A 19,023-nucleotide genomic window follows, 5' to 3' on the forward strand; every position below is an offset into this window, starting at 1 on the left:
GTTGAAATCTCATAGAAGAAATTGAAAGTAATCAGCAAATCATAGCTTATATAACTGTAGATTATACAGTATTTTAGTATGAATGAGGTGAGTTGTGTCTCTCTATATATATTGAAACACATACAGAAACACATAAGTTTCAGACAGAGACACATATTTGTGTACATAATTACATAATTTTAAGAAAATCATGAGTAAAGACAATAACATGATGCTTATTTGAGTTTTAATGTGCTACTCATTCCAGAACCACATGTTGGGCATGTATGTTTAATCAGTGTCTTTTTAATAAATTTTTGTAATTAGAAAAAATTATTCCACCATATTTTACATCCTGAACTCAGTTTCCTGTTTTTCTACTTCTCCAGGTCTCTCCCTCCATTGCCTTTCCCTGAAGAGCCACTCCTCCTTTGTTTCCCTTTAGAAAAAAGCAGACCTCCCAGGGATATTGCCAGTATACAACAAAACAAGTTACATTAAGTCTGGGCACAGACCCCCATATTAAGCCTGGAAGAAGCAACTAATTTGGAAGAAAATACCCGAGTGAGAGAAAATCTGATCCCCTACTGATAGGTTTAAAAAAAGAACACCAGGCCTCACAGCCATAAAATATATGAAAATCACACAGACTCCCAGTTTTATCCATAGTCTTAACTCATCTTATTTCCTTTTTCATTTTCTGTTCTACTTTCTTCTTTCAAGCTATGCTATGTACCTTCTTTCTTCTGCATTTTTCAAAGTCATGGACTCTTAAATTTTAATTGTATCTCTTTCTCTATCTATCTATCTATCTATCTATCTATCTGTCTGTCTGTCTGTCTATCTATCTATCTCTGACAAAAAAATGGTGAAATTATATTTTTATACAGAAAATGATTTTTTTGTTGTATGGTATGTTTATCAACCTCTTGGTATATGTTACCCCAAAGAAAAAGGAATCATTAATTTTTAATGGAGAATATAAAGATAATAATATAATTTGGTATTGAGGGTCTTTTATATTTATAGGTTTGAAAACAAGAAAATTGTGTATATATGTGTATGTTTGTGTGTGTATATATATTACATAGAAAGCTATATTGCATACAATATAGAAAAATAAATATATTCCTCCTTGAATTGTATACCAACTACATATAATACAGATGATTTCTATTAAGTATTTTCATTATAACCTACAACAAAACAAAAAGTAATTTAGGTATAATAATCATCTATGACATGCAACCTCTTGAGTTACAATCTATGAATAGAATATTGAACTAAAATCATAATTCGAAATCTCTCAGAACTCTACAGAATAATTTGTTAAAATATGTATAGAAGTGGACAATGAATATTAAAACCAATTAATAACATGACAGAATGCCTTAAGAGAAAAACATGTGGCAAGATCAAATCTTTAAAATGCAAATTATAGAATACACTGATACATATTTCTTATCCAACACTTGGGTTATATTCTATGAAACATTATAGAGCACAAATTATTTGTTAATGATTCATATCTAAGAATTATGTGTTTTGGGGTTTTTTTGGTTTTGTTTTGTATTGTTTTTTGTTTTTGTTTTACTGTGTTTTATTTTTTGCAGAGGTAGAGTTAGGATTCCATCTTACTGTAGGCCAGGATAGCCTTGACCTCATAGCAATCACCATGCTTCAGCTACCCAACAGCTTTGGTTACTGGTATATACACAACCTTGATGGTTTCTCCATGAGTTACTGTTTAAAGAATTTGAAGTTGGTTAGTGATCATTTGAATATACTCATTTGTTCTTTTGGTAAAAGAGGAATTGGGGTTCAGTTTCTTATCAATCAGACTTTTGTACTAGATGTAGAGGAAATTAGTAATCAAATACATCCCAATGTTTAAAGTCAAAATAATCAGGAACCTTTAGAATAGAATAAAGAACAAGATATGCCCAGCTCCTAAATTAATGTAAATCTACTTGTATGCATTGTTATACAGTACAGAATTTCATGTATCCTAAGTAAATAGTTAAATAATATATTTATAAGAGTGCAATATTTACATTTTTCTTTCATTGTACAGTTGCTTGAGGATTAAATTTCTGTACACAATTCATTTCTTACAATAAGGGAAGTTTTACATTTCATCATTGCCAGAACTATAACTCAGTAGAGAGACTCTATCAGAGTGTATGCCCTTTCAAGTTTGTTTTGTAAACACTCCCATCAGCTACACTATCTCACTGTAAAATTCTCATTGAATTTCCCAATGCTTGCCCCAAGGAATTTAAGCAAATCCTCTTTCTTACTTTGAGTATTTTCAAGCAGTTAAACCTGGAAATTTTAAATAAAATAAGTAGCTATTTTACTTGATTACTGAATTGCATACTTAAGATGCAAGTTTTTAATTTCATTGTTTTCTCAATTATATAAAAATGAGTAAACACGCTACAAAAAACCCCTCATTTTTGGCATTTAAACTATTTCAATATTTTTTTTCACTTAACATAAGAAGCCTGGCTTATTACTCATATAGAGACCTGTTACTAGATTATTTTAAGAGAACAAGAAATGAGTAAAAGCTGTAGTATCTAGTATAAAATCACATTGTCGTATTTCATATATTAGGTTCTAGATTCCACAATTTTTCACACTGTCTGAAATTTGCTCTTACCCAAAGAACATCAAATGAAGGTTTAAGTTTGCTGCAAAAGTCGGTAATTTAAATTGTGTGTATCTGCTTACTCAGCTGTGATAAACCCAAAGGAAGCAAACCTGGGGGAATAGGATCCAATTATGCCAAGCCCAGTGTGGCCCTGGTGGTGAAAGAGTGACAGGGTTCCTGCTCTTGGAACAGGGCCCTGGAGTGAGCCCTCCCTGAATGTTGAAGACTGCGGTGGGAATAAGGCTCGTTTGTGTAATAATGTGCCTGTTTTCTAGACCCACTAGCAGTAAAGGATTCCTTCCTTCTGAGCAGTGCCCTCCTTGTTAAGCTTAATGAGTCCTTGATAATTAGAAACTGCACAAGTCCTGGAGTTGAAGGAGTGGCTATGTCTTGGCAAATGGTAAACACTGGGAACTTCAGGACAGCCCTTAAGGATATATGGAAATGGTAATACCTGAATTCAAAAAAATATATAATTTCTCAACTATGCAAGTTTAAAGGAACAAAAGCAGCTGTGCTGTGAGCCAACTTGTTAGAAAAATACTAAGGAAGGAGATAAAGAGATTTAGGGAGTGATGAGCACAGGTGTTTCCACCCAGCTAAGTTTTGTTGTTGTTGTTGTTGTTGTTGTTGTTTTGTTCTGTTTTGTTTTGTTTATTCCTTCTTACAAAGGCAGATAGATTCCAGAGTTCAGGATCAGCCTCTGACAGAACAAGGTTAGGCTCAGAGTGATGGAAATGGTAATTTCAGGGCAGGGTCCCACTGAACTAGCTTATCAATTTTGCTTAACAAAGGCAGACAGACCTCTGATTTCTTTTGCATTGGTAAGAAAAGAATGTATGTTTGTTGTCTCCTATGTATCAAAGGACTGAAGTCACATAATGCTGATTTGTAATATAATTAAAAGAAAATTTGAAGTTAATGACTGCATTGGTAGGTAAAATAAAGGATCTATGTTCTACAGAAAATGAGCAGAAGGACCTAGTTTTTTTGTTTTTTTTGTTTATTTTTTTAAGTTTTATATGTGTGTGTGTATATATATATATATCTTTTAGTTTAATGATTTTCACTTCAGTTAACCTCCATGATTCAGACTACTCTAGCAAATCACGTTTTCCTTTTCTTGTTTCTTCTTTCTATTTTGTATCCCATGTCTATAATCTGGGATATTAATATAAAAATGTATAAAATAATTCAACTTTATGTTAATTCTGCTAAACAATAAATTTGGGCACACATAGCCCTGGGCTTATGGCTTTTAATAATGATTTTGATCCAGCCACAGAGTTCTTCCTGTGAAATGGGCCTCAAATCCAATCAAGTATTTTGTTACTCCTGTAAGAGTACTAGATCATTATATGACAAGTTGCCACATTTGAGTGAATAAGTGGAATAAGGCACACATATATGATGGAATACTATTCACTCATTAAGAAAAATGGAATTTGCAGATAAATGGAATATATATAACATATATATATATATATAATATATATATATATATATATATAGAGAGAGAGAGAGAGAGAGAGAGACTTTGATAATCCAGACCCACAAAAGACAGTCCTTATTCTCTTAGATGTGTTTCCTATCTCCAGATTTTCATATGTTAGTACGTAATATGGAGTAACCACAGTAAAAAAATAAATAAATAAAGCATAGGAGAATAAATGGGAGCTGGGTGCCTAGGTGAGGATCTGGAGAAAATGGGAAAAAATAGAGGGGGCTTAAAATTGGTTAAAGGCAAGAATGATAAACAGAGGAGAGGGAAGATGAATACATGAATAACACTAAGAATGTCTGGAAAAGCTTTCAAAACATATTATCTTATATTTAGACAAATTTTCATGATGAATACACACATGCATACCTACACACATATACATAAATCAATGTATATGTTAAAAAAGGCAAAGTCACTTGACACCTGACATAATCCCTTCATTAGGCCCTAAAAGCATCTACTTGAGTTACTGTTCAGAAAAATTTAACAGACTCCTAAAATAATATAATTAACTGTGTATTGTCTGTCAATTACAGAGGCTGAATATTACATCCTTATTTCTGAATACACAATGTACTGTCCTGTAAACCAATCAACTACCATGATGAGTCCATGGATCTTAGAGGAGAACCTCCTCCCACCATTTTAATAACCTAATTTCTAACTTTATTTAAATATTTTCCTTATATCTCCAAATATTTTTAACTTTCACCAATAACCAAAGATGCTTCTTAACCCATCAGATAAAAGCCATCACAGGAAATGAAAGTTTGTCAAAGTACAGAAAGCAGGATATCATGGCATGCCAACCACAGACATATATTTATAACACAACTCCTGTGCCCAAGGCTCATGGAAAGTAGTGGAAGATGGGATATAGATATTGTAAAATCCAATGTAATAGGAAGTCTACTGTTAATTTCCTAGAAATGACTGAGAAGCTACACTTACAATAGTACAAGTATAGCACATTAATTTCACAGTTGTACACAATGACTTCTAAGGGCCACCTTGTTGGAAATTCATACATTGCCTGAATTTAGAGGCTTTCTCAAAACTTTGTGCATGTTTCTTCTTTTTAGTTCTAAGCATTTATCTTTATTACACTTTTATATTTTTTCTTGTTCCATGACTTTATTTTTCATCTCCTTTACATCCAGATCCCATCTTTCATATTCCCCTCCCCTCCCCTCCTCTCTCCTCCACTCTCCTCCTCTCTCCTCTCCTCCTTTCCTCTCCTCTCCTCTCCTCTTCTCTCCTTTCAGCTCAGCTCTTCTCTTCTCTTCTCTCCTGTTCTCTTCTCTTCTCTTCTCTTCTCCTTTCCTCTTAGTCCTTCCCTCTCACCACCTCCCCCTTTCCCACATCTTGCCATCTAACTCCTACTGAAGCCCTCCCTTCCTTCTCAGAAAAGGAAAGGCCTTCCATGGATATGCCTTGGCATATCAAGTTGTAATAGGACTAAGGCACACCACCTCCCACTGGCAAGGCATCCCAGTTAGCTAAAGGGGATCCAAAGACATGTAACAAAGTCCAATATCGCCCTTGCTCTAGCTCTTAGGAGTTCCACAGGAAGACCTAGCTGCACAACTATTATATATGTATCAAGAGCCTTGGTCCATCTCACACATGCTCTCTGTTTGGTGTGCTCCTATGCACCCATATTAGTTGATTCTATAGATTTACTTGTGGTGATTCTGACGTCTCTGGGTCCTTCACTACTTTCCTTTTTCCATGATATTCCATGTTTGGCTCTGGCTTTTTGCATCTCTTTCTATCCATTGGTACATTAATAGTGTCAGGGCTGGGCTATGGGTCTTAGGTTGGACCACTTGGATTTTCCCTCAATTTATCCTCCATCTTCATACATGCACATCTTGTACAGGGCAAATTATGGGTCTACGATTTAGTGTCGGGTCAATGCCCCATTCCCTCCATGGGAAGTCTTTTCAGGTTACAGGACTGGCCATTACTGATTCCATATCCTCCATTACTAGAAATCATAGCTAGGGTCACCCCACGGTTATCCTATGCTTCACGGCTAATATCTGCTTAGAAGGGAGTACGTATACTATGTTTGTCTTTCTGGGTCTGGTTTACTGACTCAGGATGATCCTTTGAAGACAAATAGTTGTATTGCTGTGTCTTGAACTAGAACAATTTCCAGTTTTCAAGAAACAATGAAATTGACTTCCAAAGCTATTGTACAACTTTGCACCTCCACCAGCAGTGGAATAGTGTTCCCAGTGCTCCACACTCTTGCCAGCATGAGCTGTCACTTCAGTTTTTGATCTCAGCTATTTTGATGGGTATAAGACCAAATATCCCAGTTGTATTGATTTGCTTTTTCCTGATTACCTAGTATGTTGAACATTTCTTTAAGTACTTCTTGGTCATTACAGCTACCTCTGTTGATAAATCTCTATTTAGGTCTGTACCTCATTTATTTGTTTGTTTATTCATTTTCAATCCCAATTGCTGCCTTTCTGCCCAGTATCCACCTCACACAGTTGTCTTCCCATCCCTCATCTCCTCCTCTGAGAGGTTGGAGGTCTCCTGGGTATCCCAAACTTTGTTATATCAACTCTCTGGAGGGCTAGGTACATCTCCCACTGAGCCCAGATAAGGCAGCCCAGTTAGGTGGCACATATTCTACAGACAGCCAAAAACTTTAGGAATAACCCCCAAACCTGTTCTTGGGGGATCCATATGAAAAAAAGCTGCATATCTGTTACACATGTGTGTAACATATGTGCATCCAGTCACTGTATGCTCTTTGGTTAGTAGTTCAGTATTTTAGATCCCTGAAGGATCAAGGTTATTTTGCTGGTCTTCCCATGGAGTTTCTATTCCCTTTGGGGTCCTCGATTCATCTTTCAACTCTTCCATAAGAGTCACTCAGCTCCATTCGATGTTCAGCAGTGGGTCTCTGCATCTGTTTTAGTCAGCTGCTCGGAAAAGCTTCTCAGAGGACAGCTATGCTAGGGTCCAGTGTGCAAGCATAACAGAATATGCTTAGTAGTATACTTAATATTATTCCTTAACAATACTCATGTACCAACTGTAACTCAACTGAACTGCAATTGTACTCAACTGATAATGAAATAAAGTCAACTCCACTGAACTAAACTCAGCTGACGGACTCTCTGTTCCTGTACTGTCCTTTATTAAAGCTCGGTTAACTGCTGCCTTTCTTGTCAGCCATTTTACCTTGTTATTAATGTTAAAAGGAAACTTTCTCATATGATGTAATTACTGTTATAAGGAACTTTTTAATATGCTGTTACCACTGATGCTAGGATGCTTCTTATGCCCCAGTTGATTTCATACTCTGCTATGCTCTTTCCTTTGGTGTTCTTAGAAACCAATCACAATAGGTATCAGCAAGAAGTGCTATTTACAGTTAGTGAAGCTTGGGCCCACACCAATCACCCAGCATCACTTCCTGCCCTTGTGTAGGAACTTTTAAGGTCTTTGCTTTTACAAGCTACCTCTGGAATGGGCTCCAGCATAAGAGAAATGCACCAATATAAGAAGGCATAGACTTCAATTTTGTGTAGGAGTCCAGTAAATTATTAAGTTCCCAAGACCTCCTTGGGAATTGACATACTACATCACAGAAAAGGACATGTACTTTGCTTACTGGCATCCTTGTTTGCAAGTTAAGACATAAATGCTAGACAAGGCCAGTCCCCCACCAGAATTGAATAACCCAATGGGAAGAGGATAATTGTACAATGAAGATATGTTCCTAAGGAAGTCCGCTAGTCATAAATTCTGAGAGGTGAAATAACTTCCCATAGATAGTTGTGGATTTCAGGCTTAAAATCTCTCTCAGATCCTGGCCTAGGGAATGCAATCATCTCCTGAGTCAGGTTTGTGATCATAATCAATTATTCCTTGGGCAAAAGCACAATATACTCCCTAGCTGTATGACTGAGAATGTTACTCAAGGGTTTGTGGGGTGATTCTTGTACTACAGTAATCTTTTAAAGCTTCTCTATCCTGTACTGCTCTCGTGAAAATTTGGCATATCTGTTCTCTGACTCACTCTGTCAAATCATTCCCTTATTCTTCACTTTGTCTGCCCCTCAATGACACATCATTTTCAAACATGGCTGCTTCCTTCTACAAACAAAACTTGCCTTTATTATTTGAGATTAAATTTGTGTACTAAGGGTATGTCTATATTCCAATTAGATCATACTGTAATTCAGGGAATGTCTGAATTCCAGACAGAGCATATCTTAGGATGTGTTCCCTTGCTAGAGCATCTATGTTGATGAATTGGCATTTCTCTACAAATTGATATTTTCTATACTAATATAGGCTTGTCAATGCTTTCTTTAAGTGTGTAATTTCAGCTACATGTCCTGTGAGATAGCTATTTCCACTAGATGAAAAAGAAAATATAATACTGGTGTAAGTCTCATAATTAAATGCTTAATTAGCCAAAGTATAGAATGCTAACAAACATATTAAATAGCAGAATCATGGAAAAACTTTAATTATATTTATTACTATGTAGCAAATTTCATGGCTAATATTTGCAAAAGTCACAAATTATTTCACAGTCTATAGTATACATGCTTTTAAAAGTTATTGTTAATACTACCTGCTATTATGGAGGGAGGGAACTAGATGGGACAAGAGATGGGAATGGGAATGGGGTGGATTCAGGATCAGGTCTAGGATGGGATAGGAGAGATGGTCAGATGATCATGAGAATCAATGGTACTGTGCAACTGCCAGGTCAGAGGGTGATATGTTGGGCATGTCTAGGATTTGACAAAATCCTGGGAATAAAGGAGACACGTAAGAATCAATGAAGGTAACCTTAGCTATAACCTACGGCATGAGGATATGGATTTGAATTGGCTACTTTCTATAGCCAGGCAGGAACCCCAGTGGAAAAATAGGGACACCAATACAGATACCAAACCCTTGATCCAAAATTTATCATGTCTACCAGAACTTCAGCAATAGAGGATAGAACAGAAATTGATGGAGTGGCCAACCAATCAATGGGCCAATGTGAGACCCATCCCATGGGAATGCACCAATCCTTGACACTATTGATACTTCACTATGCCTGCAGAGAGAAGTCTAGCATGACTGTCCTCTGGCAGGCTCCACCTAGCAACTGACACCCACAGGCAAACAATGGATGGAGCTTGGGACCTCTTTTATTGAAGAGTAGTGGAAAGAATATCTGGTCTGAAGGTGATAGGAACTCCATAGGAAGACAAACATAGTCAGCTAACCTGAACTCTTGGGGCTCTCAGAGACTAAACAAAGCAAAGAGCATACATCGGTTGGACCTAGGCCTCCTGCACATATGTAAAAGATGTACAGCTTTGTATTCCTATAGGTTGTGAGCAACTCTGACAAGAGCTATTCCAGAACCTGTTCCTTTTCTGTGGGGTTTCTACTAGCTGGGCTGACTTGTGTGGCCTCAGTGAGAGGAGATGTGCCTAACCCCACAGAGACTTGATGCCATGGTGGAGAGATACATAAGGAGACCTGGCCCTCTCAGAGGAAAAGGGGATGGGGAGATATAGGGGGAGGATTGTTGGGGTGAATGAATAGAATGAGGGACAGTGAGCATGATGTATTTGAATTAAAATAATATACTGCCTGCTATTATAAATTGTTAATTTAGGCAAATAAACATCCCTCCTTATCTATGCCTCATGGAATTCATCAAAATGTACGTCTTCATGTATTTGGATATTTAAAATAATTAAAACTGAAAAACAAGTAAGTATTAACCTCAACTGACTACCAGTTAAGATATAAATTTTAAAGTAGCATTTTTTGCTGATGTCAAAATATGTTATCATTTTGCCTAAGTTCGGTCCCACAGTTACCTGACAATAGCCAAGAAAGCCTGACTCACTATAAAAGGGGTTGCTTTTCCCCCAATCTCTCTCTTTCTTTCTCTCTTTCTCTCTTTCTCTCTTGCCTTCTTGCTCCCTGCTTTGTCCTCTTGCCCTTTGCCACTCTCTCCCCATTTGCCTCCCCTCTCTCTCCACATACTTATAGCCAGCCTCAATTCCTCCCCCATCTCTCTCTCTCTCTCTCTCTCTCTCTCTCTCTCTCTCTCTCTCTCTCTCTCTCTCTCTCTCTTCCTTTCTCTGTCTCCACTACCATCTTGATTCCTCCCCCCCATGCCCTGCATAAACTCTATTCTATGCTATACTGTTGTGGGGCTGGTCCCTCAATGGAAAAGGATGTCTCAGCTTGAGTTCAAGGAAGCATCCCTTTCCCATACACCTGACTACATATCCATTAAACATATTATCTCTCTCTTATTTTTATAAAACACAACAATCATGGCTGTTTGAATGTGTTTTCATCTGAAACAATCTAAGTCCTAATGCCCACTTACCAAAAAAAAATCTATAAATTAATGATTATCCTTCTTCTTAAATAACTTCACCCAATAGAAAAATAACATCATACAGTATATAAGGGACATTTGTATTTCACTACACAAAATAATTTGACATCTTGATATTAATTAATTAACAATTAAGAATTATTCATAGGAAAATCAATCAATACAGGTACTGTAAAGAAGATATCAAGAAAATAAAAAAATGTTTAGAATTCGAAGTTGTAATAGACAAAATGACATTTGTTCTTGAAATGTTAGGTCTTAGCTCCCCATAATCTCTAATAATGTATGATCTTTTACTACCGAAACAACAATAAATTAATAATTTTCCTGGATTTAATTTGTGCATATCCATTTATTTAATTGTCATATAGACAAAGGATATGTTCCAATGAGGATGTAATCCTAGTAGCTTTTGGTTCAAATTAGCATAATAATTACCTTCATAATAAAATAATAAATTTTTCTTTATAATGCTTTTCTCCATCTTTTCAATCATATTAATTTAATAAGGTGATGGGTTATCATTATACAGATATGCATAATTTTCAACTTCCATTGAACTCTTTTCTCAGCTGCCACCATATTCCCTTGATCCTCTCAAACAGTTCCTTTTTCTATTTTCATGTGAAAAAACTGCAATTTTTTTCTGAATAAGTTGCTTCGCCTATAACATTGATCTCTAATTGTTCCCATACTCCTATAAACTGCACTTTTCATTTTTGATGGATAAACAATACTCCACTGTGTATGAACATTAGATTTTTTTCTAATCATTTCTTGACAGACATTTAGGCTGTTTCCATGTCGACCATGATGAATGGTGAAACAGGTAATATGGTTGAGAATTTATCTGACAATTGGTTCAGATTCCTCAGGAAAAACAGATGTATAGTTAGATCTTATGGTAGGTTTATTTTTAACTTTTTGAATTTTTTTTTCTTTTTCATTAGATTTATTACTTTACTTACATTTCAAATGTTATTCCCTTTCCCAGTTTCCTGTAGCACCCATCCCCTCTGCCTCCCCCATACAGGTATTCCCCCCATCAATCCCCTTTACTGCCCTCCCCCATATTCCCCTGCACTGGGGGTCCAAACTTGGCAGGACCAAGGGCTTCCCCTTCCACTGGTGCCCCAACATATCTATTCCCTGCTACATATGCCTTTGGAGCCCTGGGTCTTTCTGTAGTGGTTTAGTCCCTGGAAGCTCTGGTTGGTTGGCATTGTTGTTCTTACGGGTTTGCAAGCTCTTTAAACTCTTTCAATCCCTCCTGTAATTCCCTCTAAGGGGGTCCTGTTCTCAGTTAAGTGGTTTGCTGCTAGCATTGACCTCTGTATTGGACATGATCTGGATGTGTCTCTCAAGAGAGATCTATATCTGGTCCCTATCAGCATGTATTTTTAGCTTCATCAATAATATAATATAACTTAAAACATTAGTTTTGTAAATTATCCTTAACTTCAAAAATGAAAGAATATTAAATTTAATAAATGCATAAATGAACTTAATAGATTGTTCTATTTTTTTCATCTTTATTAACTTGGGTATTTTTTATTTACATTGTGATTGTTATTCCCCTTCCCGGTTTCCGAGCCAACATCCCCCTAACCCTTCCCCTTCCCTTCTCTATGGGTGCTCCCCTCCTCATCCTCCCCCCATTACCGCCCTCCCCCCAACAATCACATTCACTGGGGGTTCAGTCTTGGCAGGACCAAGGGCTTCCCCTTCCACTGGTGCTCTTTCTAGGCTATTCATTGCTACTTATGCAGTCGGAGCCCAGGGCCAGTCCATGTATAGTCTTTGGGTAGCGGCTTAGTCCCTGGAAGCTCTGGTTGGTTGGCATTGTTCATAAGGGGTCTCAAGGCCCTTCAAGCTCTTTCAGTCCTTTCTAAGATTCCTTCAACGGGGTCCCGTTCTCAGTTCAATGGTTTAATGATGGCATTCACCTATGTATTTGCTGTATTCTGGCTGTGTCTCTCAGGAGAGATCTACATCCGTTTCCTGTCAGCCTGCACTTCTTTGCTTCATCCTTCTTATCTAGTTTGGTGGCTGTATATGTATGGGCCACATGTGGATGTTAATTCTGCCTCTGTTCTAAACTTTGCCTCTCTATTCCCAGATAGTTCTACCTTTTAAAAAAGCACAAATGACAAATAAGGATAAGAAAAAAAAAAAACTTCTAGATTACAATTCAGAGAAAATGCATATTTTTAGTATATTATTATTCATTCTCACCTCAGTTATAATGGTTATATTTAGGTAAGCAAATGTCAGCAAATTCTTGTGATGATGACTAAAGCCAAGAACTTGTAGGAAGCACTCCATTCGTTACTGAAGGATCCATATATAAAAATTTCAAAAGTACAGCATTATCATAGGTTCTTATAGAGTACAAATGATATCATTGAATCCCCTGGAAATTGGAGTCAGAACAAGATTTTTGGTAATTAAACACTAACAGCAGAATATTTTACATTCAGATTAATATGAAGAATGTCCTGTCACTGGACCTCTTTTTCCTCAGGCTCTTCATGTTTGTTCCTGTAGTTCTTTCAGACAGGAACAATACTCGGTCAGAGTGATCGACTGTGGAATGGCAACCCCAACCCTCCATTTGATGCCCTGTCTTTCTTCTGGAGGTAAACTCTACAAGTTTCCTCTCCCCACTGTAAGGCATTTCATCTAAGGTCCCTCCCATTGAGTCCTAAGAGTCTCTCGCCTCCCAGGGCTCTGGTACATTCCATCCCCCCCACCCCCCCACACACACGTCTTACGTCTCAGGGTTGCTTATTTCAGTTCTTTCTGATGGTCCTTCAGTCTTGTCCCCCACCCTTAACCCCCAGTACCTGATAATGTTCCCTTATTCCCTTCCCTGTTGCCTTTTATACCCAGATCTCTCCATCCTTCCCCCCATCATCTTTAAAGATAAAAATTTTAGAGTTTTGTTTAAAAGTAAGTGGGTATGAGAATTGAGCATTCATGCCTACATAAACTTGGAATCTCAGTTATGTACAAAACTGTATTACAACATATGATAAAAAATACCCACAGCACTGCATTGTGTATTTGAAATATTAAAAGTATCAATGTGATGTTTAGCCTAATAAATAGAAAAAATATAATGGAATGTCATTATGCTAAAACATGTCTGCATGTTTCCTGTCAAAAATGGGCATCAGTATCTACTGCCAAGTCTATGAAAAAACTTTTCAATATTTGCTAATATCAGTGTAAGAGGGCCTAGACTGAATGTCCAGATGATGCTAGCCTATGCTAGCATTATTGGAAACAAGATAAGCCGCCATTACTTTTACTGGTCACCTGTTCCTGGAGGAAATGCTGACAATACAAGAGAAAATGGGTTTCCTTAGGGTTCTCAGTGTCACCAATAAAATAATTTGCAAAAAAACTCAAAATAATTGAGATTTAATAGAATTTAAATAAAAACCAGAAGGAAGCTAAGCTGTAGATCATGACATCTGCCAATAGGAGGAAAATGAAGGTGAGGAAGAGAGAGCTGTGCTGTCCATTCTAAGACAATATGGAGATAAACGTCATAGTAGGCAATGAGCTTCATGGAAGGGAAGGGTTCTTTAGAGATATGTATGGAAATTCAGTGAATAGTTTATAAAAAGGAAAGAAAAACATATTTGCTTTCTAGAGAGCATCTAAAAAGAAAAGAACAGAGAAGAAAAAATAATTAAAATTATAATCCCTCCATCCCTCTGCTTTCTGTGATTATACTCTTCCCATTTCTAAGTGAGATTGAAGCATCTACAATTGGGCCTTCCTTCTTAGTGTATTTCATAAGGTTTATGAGTTGTATCATGGGTATTCTGTCCTTTTTGGCTAATATCCACTTATCAGTGAGTAAGTACCATGCATGTTCTTTTGGTCTGGGGACCTCATTCAGGATGATATTTGCTCAATGTGTATATTATTAACAAATCAACTCATGCTATCCCCGGCTACTCTCTTGCCCCCATGCTTATCCCCATGTGTCAGTCTGCCCAAATTTTTGGGTTTGCTTGCTATTGAACCACTGTTCCCAGTCATCCAATCCCTATGACTGGCTGCTGTCAAACCAATCAGCAATCCCAAGTTTGTGGGTACCTGGGGGCACATTGTTGCCAACCCATCCCATTCTCTGCTGTGGTTACTTTTCCTCTGGAGCTCAGTTGAGTTAGAAACCACCAGACAATCTTAGTTTAGGATCAACAGGGAACACAATAGCTGGGCACAGAGTCTATTGTCCTAAGCTCGTTAACTGTTCTATGTTAGAAATCTTTCAGTGGTGGATCTTGGTGGATTCTGCTACCTGATCTAAGAATCCCTGGTCTATATCTTGCCTGTTTTGCTCCCACATCTCAGACCAAAAGGAGCGTTCCTTTCTTTTTGTTCCCTCGTTCTCCTTCTTCCTCGTCCAGTGATTGACTTCTTGTTATCTTAATTATCCAATCAATCAGTTAGGGGAAAAGTCAGCTACATTTACTAGTTCCATCCATTTGCCTCTAAAAGTTATGGTGCCATGGTTTTTAAGAGCTGAATGATATTGTACTGTGTAAATGAACCATATTTTCTATATTCATTTTTCAGTTAAGGGACATCTGAGTTGTTTCTAGCTTCTAGATATTATGGATAAGGCTGCAATGAACATAGTGGAGCACATGTCCCTGTGGAGTGGTGGAAGGAGATGGCAACCCCATAGAAAGAACAAAAGTATCAACTAACCTGGACCTCTTAGAGTTCAGAGCCCATGTAAAGAACATACATGATCTGGGCCATGGCCGCAGACACATATGTAGCAGAGGACTACCTTGTCTGGCCTCAGTGGGAAAGGATACACCTAATTCTGTAGAGTCTTGAGGCCCTGGGAAGGGGATACTGAAGCGTGCGTATAGGTGGGTGACTGGGTGCATGAGGGGGGTGGTTGGGTGGGGAAGCACTCTCTCAGAGGCAAAGGGGAGGGGGATGAAAAACTCTGTGGTCTATACATGGACAGACCCAGGCTCCAGCTGCATATGTACCAGATGATGACATTATCCAGCATCAATAGGAAGAAAAGCCCTTGGTCTTGTGAAGGCTAGTATCTCCAATGTAGGGGAATGCCAGAGTGTTGAAGTGGGGGTGGGAGCATCCTCATAGAAGCAGAGGGATGGGGGGAGGTATATGAGAGAATGGTGAAGGGATAACATTTGAAATGTCAATACATAAAATATTCAAATAAAAAATAAACAACTTCAGATCCCCACACACAATAAGGACTTTGAAGTTGACTTTTATATACTAGTGTTTTTATAACCATTGTGCAACCAGGTGTCTGCTGCAGCATAACAGAATATGCTTTGAAAACAACCTACAGGAATATGAGAAGTCTAAATGCAACTGTTCTGGTGACTGAAAAGACAAAAAATATAATTAAATATGCATAGGTGCTGAATTTTACCTTGTAACAGGGATGCCACAAAGGACAAATCAATTCTTCATATGAATCTAGTAAGTTTTTATTTACAAATAGTATACATATTGATGATACAGACATAAACACACTCTGTTATGCCAAGTAAGTCCCTCTATTATTTTGCCACAATTCATCCTTCCAATTAAGGGGAACCAAGAGGTCAGCCCAATTGGTTAAGGGCCTTGTTATTGAGTCCTTTCCCAGGACTCACCCACATGGCAGAAAGAGAGAGATGACTCTTGCAAGTTGTACTCTGGTCTTCATCTATGGTGAGACATGTACATACATATACAAATAAAATTTAAAACAACAAAAGCATTTCATGATGTTTTCAAAGAATTATGCAATGTTTAGTTACAAAGGAGGGAAATCTTTAAATATAAAATAGACTCATTTGTACATGATATACATTCTGACAAAAGACATAGGAAATATTCATTAAATTCTGGTTAGTAGAAATCATCTTACATAATATGTAATATTTATGAAAGTATGCTGTATATCTTTCTCAATGCTCTTTGAAGTGCATACTTTACATCTTTATTCCTCAAACTGTATATCATGGGGTTTAACATGGGTATAATCAGGGTATAAAAGATGGAAGCCACTTTATCAGTATCAAAAGAGTGACTGGACTGGGGCTGCACATACATAAATATTAAAGTCCCATAGAAGACAGTGACCACTGTCAGGTGGGATCCACAGGTGGAGAAAGCCTTGCGTCTACCTTCAGCAGAATTCATTCTGAGAATGGCTATGAGGATGAACAGGTAAGAAACAAGGACCACCAGAAGGGAGGATATCAAATTAAAAGCGGCCAAGACCAGAATAATCATTTCAATTTCATGTGTGCTTGAACAGATCAAAGATAACAAGGGAAGACTGTCACAGTAGAAATGACTAATGACATTATAGCCACAGAAAGACAATGTGAAAATCTTTGTGGTGACTAGAAGAGAAACAAATGTGCAGTACAAGTAGGGGATTGCCACCAGCACCTGACACACCCTTTGAGACATGATGACAGTGTAGAGCAGAGGCTTACAGATGGCCACATAGCGGTCATAGGACATTGCAGACAGAATAAAAAGCTCACTAATTATGAACACGAGGAAAAAAGCTAGTTGTGTAGCACAAAGATTATAGGATATTATGTTCAGATCGACAACAAAATTTACCAACATCTTGGGTCCCACAGCTGTAGAATAACCAAGGTCTGTGATAGCCAGGTGTCTAATGAAAAAGTACATGGGTGTTTGCAGCCTGGAGTCCACTGTGGTTAGGATGATCATTCCCAAGTTACCAAACATTGAGCTCATGTAGATGACCAGGAACAATCCAAACAATGGAGCCTGTAGTTCAGGGCGCTCTGTGATGCCCATGAGGATGAATTGAGTCACTGTTGTAAGGTTGTGTTTTTCCATTAGTTTTCATTAAAAAAATCTGTTCCAAATAGAGACACAAAAATAGAATAAGTACACTCTAATAATATAAAACATCAAATAGCTAATATGTGATTGAATTGATGCATATGTGAAATGGAAAACTTATATGCAGTTGCTCATATAACAATGTTGTCATAAACCTTTACATATTTTTTAAAAAAAGTGTATGTGTATTTTGACCTTTTCTAATATACTCATTATGTAACAGTAATGATGAAATCTCACCTATTAGAATGTTTGTATTAGCCATGAAAGATTTGTTTATCTCAGTAAAATCATAGTAATTCAATAAATTGATCTATTTTACTTTTAGATATTTTCATTTATAAAGTTCAAAAACTATCAAATATTTTAACATTGGAATTTGGTCGTGTCTTGAAAGCCTTATCTCTTAATAAGGCTGAAATACACCTTAAAACAAAAAACACATAGTAACACATCCAAATAAAGTTAACAGGGTTAAATTTTCACCATCTTAAAATATTCCATGGAAACCTGAGTTTTCCAAGCACTGAAGCATCCCTAACCTTGATGTTGAATCTGGTTAAATGATTAACCTGATGCTGTTAAATCTCTTCATATGCAAAGGAAGGTAAATACTTTTTTCCCAATTTAGTATTATAAACATCTTACTACTGCAACTCAAAACAAATTACAGCACACTCAATTTCCCTATGTATGCATGTGTATGTGTGTATGTGCTTGTCTGTGAACATGTGTATGTGGATACATTGCATGTGTGTGGATTGATGTAAGCTACGAAAGGGCAGGTCAATGTTAGTCTTTCTTAGTCACTTTCATTTTATTTTCTGAGACAGCACCTCTCACTTGTTAGTCCTGGCCTCTCTTATTAGATAGATTGGGTGACCTTGACCCCCATGGATCAACCTAGCTTGGTCTCCTGTGTACTGGTATTACAGGTGTGTGATACTGAATGTGGTTTTATGTGGACCCTGGAAGCTGATCTCTGATTCCCCCCCCTGCTTCCATAGCAAACACTCAAACAGCTGAAACATATTCCCAGCCCTTTAAGATTCATAATTAAAAGAATATCCCCTAACTCTGAAACTTAGCAGATCAATTTTTCATTCTTTTGTAAACCCTTTCTATTTCCATTTCATAATTTTTATCAAGCCAACCCTTGGCCTCATTTAACTCTGGCTAATTGGACATATTAAGTAGCTATCCAAGAATATTCATAAGGCCAATAAAGTTTTCATTAAAGTTCTTGAATTAACTCCTGGTGGGTCAGTAACCTACATGAGGTTTTTTATTTCCTTTTTATTAAAAAACATACAGTTATAAAAACTAGGTAGATTAATATAAAAAATGCTTGTGTATCTAGGAAACAGTGTGAAACAGAATACTGCAATGTAATTTTGAAATCCCCAAGGTCCCAAGAATATCCTCCTTCTTCTTTTTTACTTAGAGTAATTAGCACCCATCATGGTTTGTTACTCTGATACAGATCCCAAGTTTTCTATTTGACACAGCACATAATTTTAATACCTGTTTCAGTGTTTCACATGACATTCTTACCCTTCAGATAAATGCTATCAACTTCTAAATTTTTATTTC

At 37.1% G+C, this 19,023-nt stretch overlaps 1 pseudogene; it reads right to left on the bottom strand.

The window, feature by feature from the left end:
* Positions 16,483-17,424, bottom strand: Or8k3b-ps1 (olfactory receptor family 8 subfamily K member 3B, pseudogene 1; annotated as a pseudogene).

This window comes from Rattus norvegicus, chromosome 3 (assembly GCF_021556685.1).
Source record: "Rattus norvegicus strain SHRSP/BbbUtx chromosome 3, alternate assembly SHRSP_T2T, whole genome shotgun sequence".
Taxonomy (NCBI): domain Eukaryota; kingdom Metazoa; phylum Chordata; class Mammalia; order Rodentia; family Muridae; genus Rattus; species Rattus norvegicus.